This window comes from Acinonyx jubatus, chromosome C1 (assembly GCF_027475565.1).
Source record: "Acinonyx jubatus isolate Ajub_Pintada_27869175 chromosome C1, VMU_Ajub_asm_v1.0, whole genome shotgun sequence".
NCBI classification, from domain to species: Eukaryota; Metazoa; Chordata; class Mammalia; order Carnivora; family Felidae; genus Acinonyx; species Acinonyx jubatus.
The window spans coordinates 18,541,607-18,564,156 of record NC_069381.1 but is presented as its reverse complement, the minus strand read 5'-3'; the positions used below and the strand labels follow the sequence as shown (position 1 = coordinate 18,564,156).

At 45.3% G+C, this 22,550-nt stretch overlaps 1 pseudogene; it reads left to right on the top strand.

Annotated features, from left to right (window-relative positions):
• The first annotated feature begins 7,360 nt into the window (after window positions 1–7,360).
• Window positions 7,361–7,840, top strand: LOC106977660 (60S ribosomal protein L23a-like; annotated as a pseudogene).
• The last annotated feature ends 14,710 nt before the right edge of the window (window positions 7,841–22,550 follow it).

Genomic DNA, 22,550 nt, shown 5'->3' with positions numbered 1-22,550 from the left:
TTCGTTGTTATGCCGGGTGGGGTGGTGGAAGGTGCTACCACACATATTGTTATATTTCTGTTTCTTTCACTCTAGTCAGGACTGTCCTGCTGTGCAGACATCCTTTTCATTTTACCACTCTGCCTTTGGCCACACTCCTGTGGGAATGTTGTCTCTAACACCCTGGTGCTGGACCATTCCCACCCCCATGTGACCAGCCCCTTACCTTGCTGGGGCTTCAACATCTGTTCAGGATCACCTCTTTAGGCTCTGACACCCCACATTAGACCACTCTCTACCTGTTGTGACTCTCCAACTCCACCCTTGCCTTGCCTGGCCTCGCCTTACCTAGTGGCTCTTGGCTAAAGTGTTCAGAAAGGAAAGAGAAAGGTAGAGAACAGAGAGAGGAAGAAGAGGAGGTAATGGGTGAATTTTTTAATTAAAGCATAAAATGCCTACAGAACAGTGCACAAATGATAGGCCTGAAGTTCAGTGATTATTTACAGAGTGAACACATCCTTGTAACCACCACCCAGATGGTTTACATACTAAGGGATCATTCCAGCTTCTGTGTGGAGAACAGATGTAAAGGGAGTCAAGAGTGGACACAGGAAGATTTGTTGCATGTTGATTTCCAGGTGAGAGATGACAGGATCTTAGACCAGGGAGGATGTGGTGAAGGGTGAGAAGTGGCTGGATTCAAGATTTGTTTTGAAGGAAGAGCTCACAGAATTTGCTCCTAGATAAATGTGGAGCATGGAGGAGGACAGGAGTCAAGGATGTCGCAAGAATTTTGACCTGAGACCTACGTGAATGGATACCACCATTTGCCAAGAGGGGGAAATCCCAGGGAAGTCCTCCCTTATCCTGAGAAATATCAAATGTTCTCATTTGGACACATTATAGTTGAGATGCCAATTAGACATCCAAGTGTGGGGGTTCGACAGGCTGCTGGGGTTTCCAGACAGTAGTTCTGGTTGGAGATATCAATAGGAAGATCTTCAGTAGACAGATGACATTTAAAGGTGTGGATTGGTGGCTCAGTTGAGTATCCAACTCTTGATTTCAGCTCAGGTTGTGATCATTCACGAGATTGAGCCCTATCCCCATTTTGTGCTCCCCCCCTCCTCCATCCCTGCGTGCTGGGCGTGGAGCTTGCTTGGGATTCTTTCTCTCTCTCCCTCTGCCCTTCCCCTACTCACATCCGCACTATCTCTGTCTCTTAAAAAAAAAAGTGTAGATTGGGTGAGATCACCCAGAAATGAACACAGGTGGAAAAGAGATCTAAGAGATCGCTTAGCCTTGGAGCATTTGAGAGTTGGCAGAAGAGTCACCAGAGTAGCCTGAGGATGTCAGATGCCTCATCTATAAAATGGGTATAATACCTCTTTGGCGGGATCATTAAGGATTGACTGATCATTAAGGATTATGTTAAAGACCCTAATGGGTAGCTAATATTGACCTTTCCATTCCCTGCTCTCCCCAAAACTAGCCTTCTCCTCTTACCATTGTCCCGAGACTCTCCTATCTCCTTACTTCCTTTTTGTGTCTCTCCCAATTTCTCTTATCTCAGCCTCCCAACACACTCAGCGAAGGGAACTTGACCCCTCTTTCCTCCTTTCAGTGAGGACTGACTTGCAGGTGTCTCTCCCAATTTCTCTTATCTCAGCCTCCAAACACACTCAGTGAAGGGAACTTGACCCCTCTTTCCTCCTTTCAGTGAGGACTGACTTGCAAAACTCCTCTCTGTGAGCTAATATCACTTTCTGCCTTTTCCCCCATCACCTGTCATCCTGTTTAAGAAAAGTAAATTTTTACCATTATTTTTGAAATTCTTTGTGTGCCACCCTCACTTCTCAGAGGTAGTTTAACCAGATGATTGTGTTTCTAAGAATAAATACCATCTCCTTTTTGAATTTTTAAGCTTTATAAAAATGGAATCTTGTGTTCTTCGGTCACTTGCTTTGAGTATTCAGCATTTTACTCCTGAAATACAGCTGGGTAGCTGCAGGTAGTTGTAATTCATTTATTAATTCATTAAATAAGCAGTTTATTTATGCATTCTACAGTTCATCGGCTTTCTGGTTGTCTCCAGATTTTGCCATTACAAGCAGTGCTGCTAAGAGCATTTTGTCTGTCCTCTGTGGTGCAGGTACAAGAGTTTTTTTAGAGTAGGAATATTCTAGGTATACTCTAGGAGTGGAGTTGCTGCTTGAAGGGAATGCACATTGTCAACTTTTCTATAGATGGAACCTTGTTTTTCAAAGGGCTTGTACCAATTTACACTACCAACAGTTGTATATGTGTTTGCTTCATGATCAGGAATCAAACAGAGGTGTTTTATGACCATCTGTATTCAGTGTGGTAGTGTTTCACAATCTTTGTTTAGTATGAGTAGGTTTTTTGATTTTGAAAATGTGGTAACACATTATAGTCTTAATTTGAATTTCCTGAATACTAATGAGGTTGGATGTCATTACATGTTTCATTAGTCATCTGGTTTCCTCTTCTGTGAAGTGCTTTTTTAAATCTTTTGTCTGTTGGATTGTTTCATCTTTTACTTCTTAGTTTGTAGAAGTTCTTTATGTAAATTCTGACTATGGATGGCAAATGTCTTTTCCTAGTTCATGCCTTGTTTGTTCATTGTCTTTATGATGTGCTTTGATGAAAGCTCTTATTTTAATGTAATTAAATTTACTATTCTTTTCCTTTATGGTGAGTTCTTTTTTTGTCTTAAGAAGTCTTTCGCCTGTCACAAAGTTCTTAACATTGATTTCTTTTGTCTGCTAAAAAGTTTTATACATCTTTAATCTACCTGGAGCTAGTTTCAGTGTATGGTCTGATGTAAGGATTCATTCCCCTGTCCCATATGTATAACCAAGTGTCCCAGCAGCAACTATTGAAGAGCCCACCCTTTTCTCATTGATCTACAATGCCAAGTTGGCCATAACTCATATGTTGATATATGCGTGGGTCTATTTCTAGGCTGTCTATTTCCATCGATTTCCCATTCATTTTGTCTATCCTCACGCCAATATTTCATTGTCTTAATAACAAATAGCTTTAAAATGATTTTGAATATCTTTAAAGATAAGTCTTCATTTTGTTCTTCTCTTGAATGAAATAAGTTGGGAAATGTTCCTTCTTTTCCATTATTCTGGAATAGTTTGTGTGATTTTGGAAATACTTAAAGATTTTGTTGATAAAACCATCTGTGTTGATCTTCCCTTTCTGGGAGTTTTTATTGAAGTGAAATTCCTTAGTGGTTTTAGAGTTATTCAGAGTTTCTATTTCTTCCCAAGTCAGTTTTGGTAAGCTAGATTTTTTTTCCCTTGGAATTTGTCTGACTCATGTAAGCATTCAAATTTTTTGGCATATGATTGTTTATAGTATCTGCTTATTATCATTTTAAACCTCCACAGCATCGGTAGCTACACCCTCCTTTCTATTATTCTTTGTGCTTTTCTTCTTTTTGATTTTTATAAATTTTGTCAGAATTTCTTTCAATTTTTTAACCTTGTTTTTCTTTCAGCATTACTTTTGTCACAAGTTTGAATTTTAAATAATCTCAAACTTACCCAAAGTTGTAAGAATAGTACAGTGAATGCATACTTTCTTTACTTAGCGTCACAAAGTATTAACAGTTTGCCACATCTAAACTCTCTCTCTCTCTCTCTCATTGTGGTTTTCAGAACAATTTTAGAGTAAGTTAGAGACATCATGACACTTTACCCTGACACAATTAAGCACATATTTCTTGAGAACGAGGACATTCTCCTATGTAATCTCAATACAATGATCACACTCAGAAGATTCAACATTGATAAAATACTTTTATTAATCTACAGCCATAATCAAATTTTCCCATTGTCACAATAATTAAATTTATAGCTGTTTTATCTCTTTTAAGTATAAGATTCAATAAACTATTGTGCATTGCACTAGAAAGGACATTTAGTTGTCCCATCTCTTTACTTTAATCTGTAACGGTTCACCAGCCTTTAAAGAAAAACCCTTTTATGACATTGTCATTTTTGAAGGGTTTATAACAATTATGGAATATTCCTTTGCAGGCAGAATAAGGTCTCCCAAAGATGTCCATATCCTAATCTCTGAGAGCTGTGACTATGTTACCTTATACGGCCAAAGAGATTTTGGAGATGTGATTAAGGGATCTTGAGATGGTCAGAGTATCCTAGATTATCAGGTGGGCCCAAACTAATTACATTTGTCCTTAAAAGTCGGAGAACCTTTACTGGCTGAATCCAAATGACATGAGGTGGAAGAAGAAGGAGGAGAGATGCAAAGTGTGAGAGAGATTTGACCTGCTATTGTTGGCTTCCAAGATGGAGGCAGGGGGTATGGGTCAAGGAATGTGGGAAGTGGTCCTAAACTGCAAACGATCGTAAGGTGACAGCTAGCAAGGAAATAGGGACCTCAGTCTTACAACCACAAGGAACTGAATTCTACCAACAGACTGAGCAAGGAGGTGGACCTGTCCAGGAGCTTCTGAAAAGGAATGCAGTCCTGCCGAACCGTGTTTCAGTCCAGTGAGACCCAGGTCAGATTACTGACCTGCTGAACTACAAAATAAGAAATCTGTGTTGTGTTAAGCCATAGCAAACTTAATTTGGGGGCACCTGGGTGGCTCAGTCAGTTAAGTGTCAGATCTTGATTTCAGCTCAGGTCACCATCTCATGGTTCGTGAGTTCAAGCCCCACATCGGGTTCTGAGCTGCCTGCTAAGGATTCTCTCTCTCTCTTCCTTTGTCTGTCCCTCCTCTGCTCATTCATTCTCTCTCTCTCTCTCTCTCTCTCAAAATAGATAAATAAACTTTAAAAAAAGATAACTTAATTTGGATTTGTTTGATTGCTTCTTCATAATTAGATTCAAGTTTATTCGTCTTTTCAAATAATCAACTTTTGGGTTTATTGATCTTCTAAAATGTATGTTCTCTATTTCATTAATCTCTATTTTTATTGTTTCCTTCATTGTACTGTCTTGGAAGTTACTTAAGTAGAATATTTAAGTCCTTCATTCTTTGCAATATAACCATTTAAGGCTATAGATTTCCTTCTCGAAATCCTTATAGCTGTATCCCACAAGTTAAAAAAAATTTTTTTTAATGTTTATTTTTGAGAGAGAGAGACAGAATGTGAGCAGGAGAGGGACAGAGAGAGGGAGACACAGGATCCGAAGCAGGCTCCAGGCTCTGAGCTGTCAACACAGAGACTGACATGGGGCTTAAACTCACGAACTATGAGATCACAACCTGAGCTGAAGTTGGAGTTTAACTGACTGAACCACCCAGGCTCCCCTATCCCACAAGTTTTGATATGAAATATTTTCATTATCATTCAATTCTAAATATTTTCTAATTTCCATTGTGATTCCTATTTTGCTCCATGAGTCATTTAGAAATGGTTTTACAATCAACAAAACTAAAAGGTCGCCTATGGAATGGAAGAAGATACTTGCAAATGACATATCTGATAGAGGGTTAGTATCCAAAATCTATGAAGAACTTATCAAACTCAATACCCAAAAGCCAAATAATCCAGTTAAGAAATGCACAGAAGACATGAATAGACATTTTTCTTTCAAAAATTTTTTTAACATTTTAATCATTTTTAAGAGACAGAGAGAGACAGAACATGAGTGGGGGGGGGGGCAGAGACAGAGGGAGACACACAACCTGAAAGAGGGTCCAGGTTCCGAGCTGTCAGCACAGAGCCTGATGTGGGGCTCGAACCCACGAACCGTGAGATCATGACATGAGTTGAGTCGGATGCTCAACCGATTGAACCACCCAGGTGCTCCGAATAGACATTTTTTCCAAAAAATACATCCAGATGGCTAATAAACACATGAAAATATGCTTCATCAAGGAAATACAAATCAAAACCATGATGAAATACCACCTCACACCTGTCAGGATAGCCAAAATTAACTAAGAAACAACAAGTGTTGGCGAGGATGCAGAGAAAGGGGAATCCTTTTGCAACGTTGGTGGGAATGCAAACTGGTGCAGGCCTCTGGAAAAGACTATGGAGGTTCCTCAAAAAGTTAAAAATAGGGCTACCATATGATCCAGCTATTGCACTGCAAGATATTTACCCAAAGGATACAAAAATATAGCTTCAAAGGGGTACATGCACCCCAATGTTTATAGCAGCATTATCAACAATAGCCAAGCTATGGAAAGAGCCCACATGCCCATTGAATGATGAATGGATAAAGAATATTTCAACACAATGAAATATTACTCAGCTATCAAAAAGAATGAAATCTTGGGGCACCTGAGTGGCTCAATCAGCTAACATCCGACTTCAGCTCAGGTCATGATCTCGTGGTTCATGAGTTTGAGCCCCCCATCAGGCCCTGTGCTGACAGCTCAGAGCCTGGAGCCTGCTTCGGATTCTGTGTCTCCCTCTCTCTCTGCCCCTCCCCCGATCACATTCTGTCTCTCTCTCTCTCTCACAAAAATAAATAAAACATTTAAAAAAAAAGAATGAAATCTTGTCATTTGCAATGATGTGGATGGAGCTAGAGGGTGTTATGCTAAGTGAAATAAGTCAGTCAGAGAAAGACAAATACCATATGATTTCACTTGTATGTGGAATTTAAGAAACAAAACAGGTGAACACATGGGACAGGGAAAAAATAGAGAGAGAGGGAAACAAACCATAAGAGACTTTTAATGATAGAGAATGAACTGAAGGTTGATGGGGTGGCAGTAGGGGGTGGGGAAAATGGGTGATGGGCATGGGGGAGGGCACTTGTTATGATGAGCACTGGGTGTTGTATGTAAGCAATGAATCACCGAATTCTACCCCTGAAGCCAATATTGCACATATGTTAACTAACTAGAATTTAAATACAAATTTAAAAAGAAAAAAAAAGAAATGCTTTTAAATTTGGAAATACATGGAGTTTCTCTATTATGTTGTTATTGATTTAAAATTTTTTTTTTTGCATTATGCTTAAAGAATGCGATCCTCCAAAATCTTTGAAATGTTCATGAGAATTGATTCATGTATGCTTGAGAATATATTGACTGCGTTGTTCTATATATGATCATCAGATCAAGCTTATTAATTGTGTCAAATTTTCTGTATGCTTACTGATATTTTGGTCTGTGCTATCTATCAATTACTGAGAAAAGTGTGTTAAAACCCCTACTATACGGTGGATTTATCAGTTTCTCCTATAGTTCTGTCAGTTTTTCCTCAAGAGTTTTACGTTTATGTTATCGATTGCATACAGGTTTAGAATGTTTTATCTCTTTGGTGAATTGGACCTTTTATCATTATTTAGTGACCTTCTTCATTCCTAATAATACTTTTTGCATGAAAGTATATTTTTCTGCCTTTTCACCAAGATGGTACCAAAGGTGAAGAAGGAAGCCCCTCCCCCTCCCAAAGTCGAAGCCAAAGCCAAAACCGAAGCAAAGGTTTTGAAGGCCAAGAAAGCGGTGCTGGAAGGCATCCACAGTCATTTTTTAAAAAAAGATCCTGAGGTCACCTACATTCTGACGGCCCAAGACATCGCGTCTCCAAAGGCGGCCCAATATCCTCCAAAGAGCACCCCCAGGAGAATCAGGCTTGACCCCTATGCCATCAAGTTCCCCCCGACTACCGAGTCAGCCGTGAAGAAAATAGAAGACCACAACACACTTGTGTTCATTGTGGATGTCTAAACCAACAAGCACCAGATCAAACAGTCTGTGAAGAAGCTCTATGACATTGACATGGCCAAGGTCAACACTCTGATCAGGCCTGGTGGAGAAAAGAAGGCATGTGTTGGACTGGATCCTGACTATGATCCTTTGGATGTTGCCACCAAAATTGGGATCATCTAAACTGAGTCCAGCTGGCTAAATCTAAATACAAAATTTTCACCATTAAAAAAAGTATATTTTTCTGATGTTAATATGTTTGCGACATCTTTCTCATTCAGTTCTTATTTGCTTATCTTTTTCCATTCTTTTACTTTAAATCCTTGTGGGTAGTTATGTAACTAACAAATGGTACTTACCTGGTGGTTTTTTAAGTCTTCCCTAATAATTGGGATTTTAGGCAATTAATGATTTATTTGGATTTTTCTCTTTTTATTAGTTTTGCCTTTGTGTTCTTCCCCCCCTCTTTGTCTTTTCTAGTCATTTTGGGGAGATGGATTAATTTTCTCATTTTATCCTAATTGTCTCTTTGAAAGTTATATACTTTATTGCTATGGTTTTAGTCATTACTCTGGAAATTGTTAACATACTCACTTAATTAGGCAAATGTAATAATTAATGATCATTATCCTTTTTCCTCAAGAGAAGGCTAAAACATCATCATTCTTCTTCTGGTCTATTGTTGTGATATATTTTAATTCCACTTGGTTTTTTAATACCATATGGTATTGATGATTTGGCCATATTGGTTGCTTAGATTTACCCACATATTCACTGTCTTCCTTGCTTTTCATTCCTTCTTGCTTCCATGACCTTCCATCTGGGATTTCTTTTCTCCTGCCTGAAGGAGTGCTTTAGCATTTAAAAAAAAATTTTTTTTTAATGTTTATTTTTGGGAGAGAAAGAGAGAGCATGAGCAGGGGAGGGGCAGAGAGAGAGGGAGACACAGAATCCGAAGCGGGCTCCAGGCTCCGAGCCATCAGCACAGAGCCCGACGTAGTGCTCGAACTCACGGACTGTGAGATCATGACCTGAGCTGAAGTCAGATGCTTAACCCACTGAGCCACCCAGGCACCCCAGGAGTGCTTTAGCATTTTTTAAATGAGGCTCTGTTTCTGGAAAAGTTGTTCAGTTTTTGTTTGAAAACGTCTTTGCTCTGGTCTTATTTTAAAAGATTTTCCCTATGGTTCTAGTTATGTTTTTCCATCACATCAAAGATATTATTCCACTGACTGCTGACATCTCTTTTTGAGAAGTCAGCTGTCAGTCCCACTGCTGTTGACTTAGAGGCCATCTGTCTTCTCTCTTTGGCTTTTTTAATGAACTCTTTTTCCTTGGAGTTTTTCAGTTTCATTATGTGTCTAGGTGTTAGAGTTGCCAGAAAAAATACAGGCTAGCCAGTTAAACTTAAATTTCAGGTAAACAACAAATAAACTAAAACTTTTTTTTAATGTTTATTTATTTTTGAGAGAGAGATAGAGAGAGACAGAGCACAAGCAGGGGAGGGGCAACAAAGGGGCGGCGGGGTGGGGGGACACAGAATCTGAAGCAGGCTCCAGGCTCCAGGATGTTAGCACAGAGCCGGATGCAGGGCTCAAACCCTCAAACCATGAGATCATGACCAGAGCTGAAGTCAGATGCTTAACCGACTGAGCCACCCAAGTGCCCCTAAATACATTTTTAGTATAAGTAGTTTCCAAATGTTACATGGGACATACACTGAAAAAAATGCTTCCTTGTTTATCTGAAATTCAAATTAGCTAGGAGTCTTGTATTTTTATGTGCCAAATCTAGTAACACGAGAAGGTGTTAATTTCTTTTTCTTTATCCTGCTTGGGCTTTGTTAGGTTCTTAAATATGTAGCTATTTATTTTCATTATTTATGGAAATTTCTCAGATATAATGACTGATTCAATGACTACTATCTCTTCAAATAGGGTCTCTGCCCATTCTTTCTCACTCCTCCTTCTGGGACCATGATTAGGTATGTGTTATAATGTTTCACACTCATCTCCATGGTTCTTAATCTCTCTTTGATATTTTCTACCTCTGTGATTTCTGTTCCATTCTTCTTCAACTGTATCTAATTTGCTGTTAAACTCATCTACTGAATTTTAAATTTTAGTCATTATATTTTTCTTTTTTTAAAAAAATATTTTATTTTTAACTAATCTCTACACCCGACGTGGGGCTCGAACTCACAACCCCGAGATCAAGAGTTGCATGCTCTACCGACTGAGCCAGCCAGGTGCCCCTATAATTGTCATTTTTATCTCTATTTTAAATGCATGCAGTCAGTATTATAGACACTCTTTACTTAAATTTTCACTACCCTTTAAAAATGTTATTAAACATATACGATTATTTTGAATTCTGTATCTGATAATTCCAGTGTTTGAAGCCTTTGTGGGTCTGAATCTGCTCCCTGTTATTTCTTCTGACTCTCACTCAGGATGCTTGCTTTCTATATATGTCTTGTAATTGTGGCTGTGAGCTCATCTATCAGAGTTTTACCTTTGGGTAATCTTAGAGTCTGTGTCGAAGGTGGATTCCTACAGAGAGGATTTGCATTGACTTCTGCCAGGAGCCCGCGGTCATTACCAACTTGAGACCACTTTAACCTACATTCTTGGCTTTAGTAGTTTGGGGCCACCCAAGGAGAGTAAGTTCAGGCTGCAAGCCCTCTTAACAGAGTTGGCTTGTAGCTACAAAGCCAACCCTATGTTATTCCCCTTCCACTTTTTGCCAATGTTCAGTATAAGCAATTTGCCTTGTAGTCCCCAGGGAGTAGGGTGTAGGGCAGTTTTGTTCTCCTCCATCCTGACACCAATGTGTGACTTTTTGGGGGTCTCGGCTTTATGTGGAGAGGGTTTTCTCTTAAATCCTCACCTTGGGGGGCATTCTGGGTTTTGTCTCTGATTTTCATTTCATGTAGCTTCAGAGCATCACTAACATCTCTGAGTTCTGGTGTTCACTTAGTTTTTGTTATCAATACACCTTTCCTTTTTGAGAGTTAATCGATGCAATTAAACTATTTTTTTTTTCCTGGCCAGCGTCGTTGGTCGCTTTTGGTTGGAGGGTCTAAAGAGTGTTTCCTGTAGCATTGTGCTGGAAACACAAGATCCCCTTTCCCAAGCTAGCAATTCCTTAGTGAAAACCTGCGAAACCAGCCTCTGGGTGGTTTTCTCTTCTTAATGTTATTATTTTTGGATGTGCAATTTGGGGACACTATCAGATAGAATTATCATAGCATTGCATCTTTAATTTGGGCTGAATTTCATTCATTCATTCACTCATCACTTGTTCATCAAATTCTATCCAGCCTCTGTTTAAAGGCCAAGCTTGTTAGGTCCTGGGGATTCAGGGTGGGCAAGGCAGACCCAGCCCCTGCCTGCCTTCCGCAGGCTCACGGTCCAGCGACTTGAATTTACAGCACAGTGCCAAACACTTTACGTACATTATTTAATGTAATCCTCATAACAACCCCGTGGGTTGTGTAGAATCATTTTATAGATTAGGAAAAGAAGGCACAGAAAAATGTAGATGAATTACCTAAGGCTAGACAGCTAATTAAGAGGTGGATCAGGAACGCGAACCCAGGTCTGTCAGCCTACAAAGCCTTTGTCCTTAACCATTTTTATGCTCTTTGTTATGCCAAGAGAGGGCGCTGTCAGGAGGAGAGGACCCTTTGTGCTTACACCTATGGAGAGATATGCAGGTAGAGCCAATGTTCTTTTTCTTAGGATGCATTTAAATCAAGCCCCTCCCCCCCAAGATCAGAGTTTGGAGCTCGGAGGGACAAGGGCGAGACAGATAAAAGTTCATTTTCAGGACCTCTGTAGCTATCTGTGTCACGCTGTAACACTGTTGCAGGATGCAGAAGACAACCAGGAAGAAGGAATTAATAGCATCTCAGAGCGGTATCATGGGGCTCTGAGGCTGCTGTTGTCACTATCTTCTGGAAAATACGCCCTGCATCGCAACGGTGTCAGAAGCCAAGTCTTCCCTGGAATGTGAGGCTAGCTGGTTCCCTGGATAAAAAAAAAAAAAAAAAAAAATCAGGAGAACTTGAGGGCAAGACCCTTCCCCTCACTGGACCTCAATTCTCTTGTATATACAATGAGGATGTTTAACCTTTCCACCTGTGTACATTATAGTCCTGTGATTCTGTGAGATGTCCAGAGAGGGACCCTTTTCTTTTCTTTTCTTTTCTTTTCTTTTCTTTTCTTTTCTTTTCTTTTCTTTTCTTTTCCTTTCCTTTCCTTTCCTTTCCTTTCCTCTTCTTTTCTTTTCTCTTCTTTTCTTTTTTAAATGTTTATTTATTTTTGAGAGAAAGAAACAGAATGTGAGTGGGAGAGGGGCAGACACAGAATCGGAAGCCGGCTCCAGGCTCCAAGCTGTCAGCACAGAGTCCGACACGGGGCTCGAACTCACGAGCGGTGAGATCATGACCTGAGCTGAAGTCGGACACCCAACTGACTGAGCCACCCAGGCGCCCCCCTCCACTGAAAAATCTTAAAGATAGGTAGCTTGTCTATATTATGTATAACGTCAAAACATTTTTATAGCATATAAACATAAAATAGTATTTCTCTGGGTTTTAGATGTTTGTGGTAGAAATTTCATACATGTCGGAAGTGTGATGATGAAAAGAACCATCCCTGCAGTCCCATCCGTTCCCATCGTCCCATCACCCAGGGAAAGCCATTGTCAATGTCCTGGTGGATTTCATTCCAGTCTTACTTCTACCTGTGACGATGCATCTTGCTGCATATGTAGTCTGCCGTTCCGTGTTTATCGCTAGAGGGTCTTTGGGAGACTTTCCTTGAATCCTTAACTGTTCTTGAAAACATGACATTGAATGACTGTTGGGTGTTTCAAATCTATTGCGGTCTGAGCTATGAAGAGCTGAGCTTCACAGAGGATCTGCTAAGAGGCTTCTGGGTCTGGGAAATTGGGACTAGACCGTCTTTATCACCTCCCTGGCCGCCATTCATGGGGTATCTCCTCTGGTCCCAGGCACCAGAAGGCTGCTCCTCTCCCCCATGCCCCCCCCCCCCCCGGCCCCTGATAACTCAGTGGAAGGTTCTATGGAGACAGAAGCTCTGGAAGGCTCAGAGAGGCAAGCCAATGGTCGATGAAGATGCCTATTTGCCGACCTCCTGCAGTGATTTGGACACCGCTGCTGGCACACCGGGAAGAAGCAAATAGTGACATCTTGAAGCATACCCTGTGGTTGGGCTGTTGCTGGGGCCGAGCTGGCCACCCGAGGAGGGAGAATTGGAACCCCACTCAGTCTGGAGCTTCAGCTTCCTGCCCGACCACTCCTGGGGCCACCGCCTCCCCGCCCAGCACGTTCGCTGTGAAGTTAACTGGCTTTGGACCACAAGCTCGTAGCACTGTGCTCGGGGTGGCAGACGAGCCGTCTGGTGGGGGTGAGGGGGAAAAGGGGACGGAGGCTGGGGGGCCCCGAGCAGTGAAACGACTCTGCCTACTCCTCTCCATTGAAGAGTCTTGGGTGATTCATGAGCACGGAGGAGAGGATGATTAGTTGGCCAACTATGAAGGGGGAAGGAACCCCCCTTCCCCACTACCCAGTATACCCAGGGACACAGAGAGCCGCTGTCCCCCCCAAGATCTTTCCCACTGCTGTTCTTCTTCAGAGACTCGGGGCTCCTCTCCTGTGTGATAAAGACTCCTATCTGTGCCGGTGGGGACACGATTGGTCCCCCTCAAAAACTGGGCCAAGAATGTGGGGGGGGGGTTATTGTGTGGAGTAATGGCTATTACACGAATTGGCATTCCTTTCCACCCACAGGCTTAAAAACTTCCTGGTTATAATTAGAACCATTTCTAACTGTTTTGACATGTATGGGGGGCTGCCCACCCTCAGCTGAGTTGCTGAGGGCAGAGCCAGAAAGCTGGGTTCTAATCCCACCCTCAGCCACGGTGGCTATTAGCTATGCTTAATTGAGAATCTCACGGTTCGAAGTCCTTGGACCATGAAGGAGAGAGCTGCTCCCCTCTCCAGTCCCCCTCCTCATGTCCCGATTCTCTTTCAGGATTTCCTCTTCCTTTCTGCTGGGGAGACTGGACAGGAGTGTTAGAGGGGGGTCCTTCTAGCCCACATCCATAAGATGTTTGGAGTAGGATGTATGTTCACATGGAAATGGTAAATTTTTATGTGACGGGATTTTAGAGGTCATTTGATTGTGTGGTCTTCAACTCTTGGGAAGACTTTCAAAAAAAAATAAAAAATTCCTGGGCTTCATCCCCGCCCATGGGCTCAGTCTCCCAACTCAGGTGGGTGCTTTGAAAAGGGCTCTCAGGCATTTGGGTTTTTTAATTGAAATTTTAAGTTTTGAGTCATAGATTCACATTCAATTGTAAGATATAATACAGAGGCCCCCTGTACTGTTCACCCACTTACCCCCCAGTGGTAACATCTTGCAAACTATAGCTCAGTATCACTACCAGAACACTGGCATTGACACAGTCAGGACGAGGAATATTTCTTTCCATCCCCACAAGGATCGTTCATGCTGTTTCCAGTCACACTTCCTTTCCTTCTGCCCCCTCCCTCTCCTTTACCCCTGCCAACCACTAATCTGTTCGCCATGCCTATAATTTTGTCACTTCAAGAATATCATTTACACGGAATCGTGAAGTATTTAACCTTTGGGGATTGACTTGTTTCGATTAGCACAATTGTCTGGAGATGGACTGAAGTTGTTATGTGTATCGATAGTTTGTATCAATCAATAGCTGCGCATTCAGTTGTAGATCCGTAGTCCTCTTTTATTGCTGTGTGGTACTCCACAGTATGGATATACCACCGTTTGTTTAAAATTTCCCTGTTAAAGGACAGGGGCGCCTGGGTGGCTCCGTCCGTTAAGTGTCTGACTTTGTCTGGCTCGGGTCATGATCTCTGCATCCGCATCAGCATGTCACGTTGTCACTTTTTTTTTTCTTTTTTTTTTAATTTTGGAGAGAGTGCTAGAGAGCACACGAGTTGGGGGAGAGGGGTCGGGGGAGCAAAGGGGGAGAGGGAGAGAATGCCCAGCAGGCTCTATGCCCAATGCAGAGCCTGACACGGGGCTCGATCCCACGACCCTGGGATCATGACGTGAGCCGAAATCAAGAGGCAGGCGCTCAACCGAACCACCCAGGTGCCCTTGTTGTCACTGTTTTTGATTTCAGCCGTTCTAACAGGTCTGCAGTGATATATCTCACTGTGGTTTGTGAGTTGTATTTCCCTAGTGGTTAATGATCTTTTCATGTGCTGATTTGCTATCTGTGTGTACTCTCTGGTGAAACCCCAGGCAGTTCTTTTTTTTTTTTTTCCTTAATATAATTTATTGTCAGATTGGTTTCCATACAACGCCCAGTGCTCATCTCCACAAGTGCCCTCCTCAAAGCCCATCACCCACTTTCCCCTCCCCCCCTCCATCAACCCTCAGTTTGTTCTCTGTATTTAAGAGTCTCTTGTGGTTTGCCTCCCTTCCTCTCTGTTTGTAACTTTTTTCCCCCTTCCCCCCCCCACCCCGGTCTTCAGTCAAGTTTCTCAAGATCCACCTATGAGTGAAAACAGGTTAGTATCTGTCTTTCTCCAAATTCTGCCTTTGGGGATCTGGTTTTTAGGAGCACTCCTGGATCAGTTACCTCCGGTCAGGAGGCAGAAAACACATCAGTTATTTAAGCAGACAAACTTGAACAGAAAAAAAGTTGTTAACTGGATACAACGTTTTTAACCTAAGTAACTACAAGGGTCAAACCTAAGTACTGAAATCTCACAGGAGTCATGACCCCTAGAGCCGGGACAGCGAAGGGAAGAAGTTGGGATTATTAAGATTTAGGAACTCAGAGGAGGCCCCGTTGACCTGGAATTCAGACGGCAGCCGGGGCTGAGGTCAGAGGTGGGGCCCCTAGGGCCCGGGACCCAACTTTTAGGTAACAGGTGCAGTAAGGCTGTTCCGGGTGTGACGTATCAGAGGAACAGGAAGCGAACAGGGGGGAACGAGTCCTTCCTTCTCCAGCCTCGGAGGGTCCCGTAGGCTTTCCAGGCCAAGAGCCTGGCCTTCAGAGTCCTTGCCCCACATCACAGAATAGAATTAGAAGGGCAGGGTTTGAGGTGAGAGACATTATTAGCTCCATGACTGGCCTAGGAGCCGAGAGTCCGGATTCTGGAAACACACAGGCCTGGACTGCCATCCCGACTTTTCCGGCTGAATGGCTTTGAGCAGGTCACCGTACCTCGCTGAGCCTCAGTTGTCCTAGAGGTGACATGAGGATAATGAGGCCCCCGATGAAGGATGCTCATGAGATTTAAATGAGAGAATGTATGTAAAGCAGTTAGCACGATGCCTGCGGGTGCACAGTAGTCAAGAAATAAAACTTCGGAGCTCATAAGCTCATAATTGGCACAAAAATGTGTGGCCCTGTGGTGTCCGGAACGGGAGATTGTCACGGGGGAAAGAAAGGGCCCTGGCTAGCCGGCCAGGGACTTAAGCTGTAGTCTCCACTGTGATTTCCTGCTGGGTGACCTTGCACAAATCATACATCCTCTCTGGGCCTCGGTTTCTTTAGCTGTAGAAAGAGAGGTCAGAAGCTCTAAGGCATCTTTCTGACAGCTCGGATACGGTCCCCGCGGTCCGGTTCCCTTTGTAACAAACCTTAATTTGCACAGGGGAGGGCAAACAAACAGCTCAGGCACGTTCCGTGGGTGGGAAACAAGACTTAGCCAACTCGGGGGTACTCAGGGCCCACAGGGTCAGGAGAAGGTCTGCCGGGAGTTCTTCTGGAGAAACCGCTGCAGAGAAAAACTCGAGATGCTGACCCCGCCCCATGTTGGAATCACAGCGGAGCCCACGCCTCTGTCTGCTCCAGAAACAGCTCAGCTAGCCCAGTGGGTCCCAAATCTGGCTGATCATTGAAATCACCCGGACAGGGTGTAAGGGTATACATTCCTGGGTTCCATCTCACAGACCCAGAGTCCGTAGGTCCAGTTGTGGGGCCTGGGAATCTGTCGCTAACAGACGCCCCAGGAAGACCTCCTCACGGAGGCTGTTTCACGCACCAGTGTTTGGGGACCTCAGCCTGATATTGTAAAAGGCATCATCCCCTGTCATTGTACGTGACGTCCCTCCCTGGCATATTACCATACATACAGACATTAATACAGACATTAATAAGACATTAATCATACAGACATTAATAAGAACAAGTGGTGTTTATTAAGCACTTACTGTATGCCAAGAATTATTCCAAGCATTTACACACCCATACAATTACCTTCAGTCGTGTGTGTGAGTCATCTATGTGAGCGTACAAACACGTATACTCTTTCCAAGAGCCCCGTGGAGTAGAGGCTATGAACATCCCCACTATATAGATGAAGTAAGTGAGTACCTCAGAGGTTAGGTGAGTGGCAGGGGTGCTTGTGGCCGGGCCAGGGGGTGCCTACGGGTCGGGTCAGGGCAGGGCCATAGTGCAGGGGCCAGCAGAAGGCTCTGAGGACTCCAGAGACACTGACAAGTCACAAGTGTGGAATCAAGAAAGACTGCATGGAGGAGGCAGCCTTGGCTAGTCCCTGTTGTCCTTGGACAGGAGGCACCTAACCTGTGATGACAACCCGCCTGCCACTGGCTTCCTCCCCTGTCTCTGAGACCTCTGCTTTACCAACACAAGGGTGCGGCAGCCAGGGCCAGATGGCACTTTCGGACCCAGGAGACTAAGCCCCCTTGGTGCCCGCTGTCACTTCCTCCTGCCCTCTGTCCATGGGGGTTCCACGTTTCTAGGGCTCTGCTGGGCTCCGTCTGTAAGACAGGGGATGCGATAAGCGTCAGAGCCCATCCGGGCTCGAACTGTGAGAAGAGGAGATGTGCCCACTGCTGCCGGCACGGTTTTGGGTTACACTCCGGGGGGCTTCCTGAGGCTGGTTTCAGCGGGGGAGAGGCCGGCGCCTTAGCAACAGCTTGGGCTCCAGGACCAGCCAGGCCCACAGTCAAGTCAAGGCTCTGTGATCTCTGGCCGCTTGCTCAACCTCTCTGATCTTCATTTTGCCACCCTGGAGATGGGGATGATGACAGCAGCCGCTGGCTCGTGAGGTTTCGTGCACTTGACTGAAGCAGGAGTGTGAAACATCTAGCATGGGGCCGCACATTAGAAGCACTTAATAAATGTCTGTTTTATTATTATTACTATTATTTTCTTTGCTTTTTTATTACTTAGAGACCTTTCAGGGCACATTAGATACCCATGTATTGTTTTCAGCCTCAAACATGGAAGCAGTGGACCACGTTATGGGAAGTTAGCATTTATTTCTTTTTTTATCCACCAAATATTTATGAAGCTCTCCTGCTCCAGGCCCAGTGCTGGGACTAGAGCTGTGGCAAGGAGCCGGCTGGAGGCTCCAGCCTAGTGGGGGCACCAGTGACTTGTGCCGGGCTGCGGTGGGAGGGCGCGGGGAGCTCCCTAGGCACTCAGCAGAAGGAGCCCATGTGTGTTTTTGGGGGTGGGGGTGGGGGTGGTGAGTGGCTTCCCAGGACCAGCCCAGACCTAGAAAGGTAGGCACTGGTGAGCCGGGATCAGGGGCGGGAAGCCAGGGGAGGGAAGGGTGTTCCAGGCCAAGGGAACCGCAGTTGCAAAGGCCGACAAGGGGGAGGGGAGTGCGGTGTGTTCCAGGACCTGAAAGCCCGCGGGGAGGGCCATGAGGCTGGAGAGACCTCTGACAGAGACTTCTGGGAGGTCACCGGGCTGTCCCTCATGAACCGTTGCTGGAGGGAGACCAGCGGCCTGGCTGAGAAGCGGAGGGGCCCAGGCCAAAGCTCTCTGGGCCGCGTGGGGCTCCGACCCTCCATCCTCCCCATCAGTCTCTGGCTGGGAACAAGCCCCTACCTGTGTCCCGGCCTCCTTTGTGTGTGCTTAAGTAATTCCTGGGCCTCACCACTGTTTTCTCTGGACTGAGTTTCTGTTCCAATTATCCTTGGCACCCTTCTCCCCACTCCCTGCCCCCCCCATTCCCCATTATTTAATTTAAAACCATTCATCTAATTAGCATCTGTCGGGATGGTTTTGGTGTGGTTTTGCCTGGAAGGACTGGGCTGCGTTGGGCGACATCTTGGATTTTCTTCCAGCTCCAAGACTCCACCATGGGGTTCCCACATTTATTTTGGCCTCAGAATGTTCTGTGGCAGAGATTGGAGACCAGGAATTAGGGAGCTTTGTTGTCTCTGGGGCCGACCATTTCTGGCAGCGGGGCTGGGTCCTTTGCCTCGGTAGTCAGCCCTTTCGCCATCCAGAAAGGGGCCAGCCCTGGGTGCCCACCTGGCTTAGGGAGCATCGAGGGGGCCAGGAAATTTGTGACGTGTTTGGCGTTTACTTTTCCAGTTCCCTTCCTCAGACGCTGAGGCTCTTCTCCTTCTATGCTGTCCCCTGCTCCCCCCTTGTCTTTGTTCCCTAAAACTCTTCTGCATTTGTTGTGTTTCTTGACATCAACAAGGAAGAAGCGGCCGGAATCAGCAGAGATCTCCCTCTTCACCTGGGTCCTTTGTGCTGCTCTCCTCTGACTCTTACTTGATCTTCCTGGGTCAAATCTACTCTAAAGGCTGAGCTCGGCAGGATTGCTGAATTAAAAAAGCCCTCTCCCCCCAAAGGTCCAGAATGTAGAATCAGAGAGATGAGTTTGCCTCCTGTACCTCTCACGCATCTGTCACTGGGGAAGTCTTCTGTGCCTCAGTTTCCTCATATGTACAATGGAAAAAAAAAAGTCTAACGTTCATTATACTCACTCTCTGCCAGGCACGATGGTGGTTCTTTTGCATATTGGTCTCAGCCAGTCCTTACAATAAACCAGCTGGCATTATCACTCCCATCTCATGGACACAGAAACTGAGGCTTAGAGGTTATGTGAGTTGCCCAAGGTCGTAGAGTGGTGAGGTCAGGACTTGAACTCAGGTCCACCGCGGTGCGAAAGCCCATATGCTATTCTGCACTAAGGTCGTTGTGAGGATGAAGGGGTCACAAGTGACCGCGCCCGTTTTGGTAACTCTACAGCTGAAGATCAGTGAAAGGGATCCGGAAGATTGGACAAAGCGGTTCTGAGTCACGAGTCTCTGGCACTGCAGTGCTTTGTGTCCTACAGCAGAGCGCCGTGCAGACGGGTATTAATTAAGAGTATGAATGAGAGACCAGAAGAAGGAAGCAGGGAAGTCTGAAAGGTCGTACCCTGTGGTTGTTTTGCTGCAAGCTGTTGGGTTCGCCACATTTGACATCATCGGTAATGTGGCAGCAGGGTTTTCTCTGCAAGCTAATGCAAAGGTTGGATTTATTCCATCTCAGGCTTAGACTAATGGCTGTTGGTGAAAACATTTTCTGGGAATCAGTTATTTGGATTCCTTCTTCTTTTTAGGGTCTCCGGAAAGGGGAGGTCAGGGATAAACAGTCACTGGGAAAGCACTGTGGCTAGCCGTTCTTCAGGTCCCAAGCTGTGGAGACCCTGCCCTTCGGTCAGGAAGGCAAAAGGATGTGACTTAGAGACACCAGAGAGAAGTTCTATTGAGTAAAAAGGACCATTGAGACCCAGTCATTTCTCTGACCACAATTCTCTTTAAGAACAGTGTGGCTCTTTCTTAAGAGCAGACGACGCGTGGAGCCTCACCCAGGCCACATTCTCTGGGGCCGACCCAGGGGGGCACCACAGCTCCTGTCCTCTGTGGGAGGAGGGGAGTCATGCGGGGCCTCCTTGGATGTGTCTGTTGGGCAGGAAATGGTTGCTCAGGAGGAAAGAAGGCCTCGTGTTAACTTGCTTACTCAGAGGGAACAAGAAGCCAACCTTCTGGGCGGATGAAGGTTGGGAACAAAAGCAGAGACTCTAGGCTGTGTGATCTTGGTTGGGGCTCAGACTCCTCACCTTTAAAGGGGGGAAGGTGGGCCCCAGTCCGCGAGCTCCCTTTGCCCCAACCGTGTCTCTCAAGGGATGACCACTCAGATCTTTGATTGAGAGCCTGGCCCAGGCTTGCTTTTGAGAAGATCCATTTCTGGGCTCCATTCACTCCATCCAGGGCACTTTATAAAACTAAGGGCCGGCTCCGGATCCCCACGGCACCCCTAATTTGTAAAGATCAAGGGAAGTCAGAAGCAGCAAGGACCAGGGCACCTGCTGGTTCTCCAATCCAGGGAATAAGGGCCACAGGAGGCCAGGAAAGGGGAGCCCGTGGAGGGCTGGCATACTTGGCCAAAGATTTTCTAGAGGAGGCAAGACTTGACCAACTAGGTCAGGAAAGATGGGCAGATACCAGGATCTCCAAAAAGCACATGCCTTTAAAACGTTCAAAGCAAATACTGCCTCTGTGTGCCCTCAATAAAGAGCACAAAAATAGTTTCAGTGAAACGGAAGTTTCTGGAAGCAGCTCACCATATCAGACAGGAGTTCTCCAAGGACTTTGGGACTGGCAGCCATAGGTCCTGTCCTCTAAGACCCTGAGGAAAGAAAGGGAATCGGCCACCGGTGCCGACCTTTTTAGCATTAAGTCAGCCCAGGGGAACTGGAATCTTCTGCAAATTTCTTCTTCTGAAATTTGGGTGTTATGGATCCACATCAGATTCAAAGTATTCCAAAGGATCCCCAGAGACACCAGGCCAGGAGCCCAAACCTGGCTACACCTGAGAATCGCTCTGGGGAGATTCAAATTGGACCAGGGGACCTCTGTGCAGACACGAAGGATCAGAATCTCTGGGAGCGGGACCCTGGAATCTACAGCTGGATGATTCTGAAGCGGGGCCAGGGTGGGGTCTGTATTTGAGGATCCCCCTTCTGGGCCACTCACCACGTGTAGCATTTGGCCTGGAACTTCTAAATTTCCCCGGCGGCCTCCCTGTCCCGGTGTGAGCCTCTGATTTGGGCCTGTGGCTGTGATATTGTAGGAAACATGGGCAGCCCTCTCCCCACATTTGTGTGGGGTCCCCAAGACTGCATCTCGGCGGCGCTGGCCCACAGGGAAGCGGGCCACTGGACCCTCCCCAAGCTCTTCTCTGAAGCAAGAACCGTTTGGCCTCCACAGCCACCCTTTGTCCCGTGGGGAGACACTAGGACATGGATAAATGTGATTGTGAAAGCAATTTTTCTCAGATCAGGATCCTATAAGACAATTCCTTGGCATGCCAATTATTATAACGAGTCGAGTTCCACTTCAAAGGGGGCTAATTTAATAATAGGAAGAGCTGGGGCTCCGAGGGATTCTAATTAGATTTCTTTCCACACCCCCTTGCGCTTTTTTTGTGAAGAGCAGCCAGGGCTGCTCGATTGTGTTATGTTTGGGTCCAGCATGAAGAAACTTGGAAGCCAGGCCTGGCTGGGGAAGGCCATCCGTCTGACTCGAGCCTGACAGCCCAGATCCTGCTCCCAGCAGGAGAGGGGCCTGACCACCATGAAAATTAACAAGATTTAGGATGGCAGGGGTGGGGAGGGGTGAGGGAGGGGGGGCAGGGGTGGCAGAGGGCTTCCTGTGCCCGTCGTGTGAGGTAGGGGGCGCTGGGGGTGGGGGTTAGGAGAGTGCGATCTGGAGCTATACTGTGTGTGTCTGATCCCAGCCCTTCCCTTCCCCGGCTGTGTGACCCTGGGTATGTGAAACTACCTCTCTGCGTTTCAATCTCCTCGTCTGTGAAGCAGGGCTAACGATAAAACCCATCCCATAAGGCGGTTGGGAACGTCGAATGTACTAGGACACATACAGCAGCTAGAATAGCACCGACACAGAGGCCTATTGTTATTACTTCCTAAAGTGGGGACATCAAGAGACGGCTTCCCGAGGTCAGGACTGACTGAATTTTGCATGAACACCCTGGGGTCAGAAGCCAGTGTGGAGGGAACACTCAGGAGAGGGTCTATTCTCTG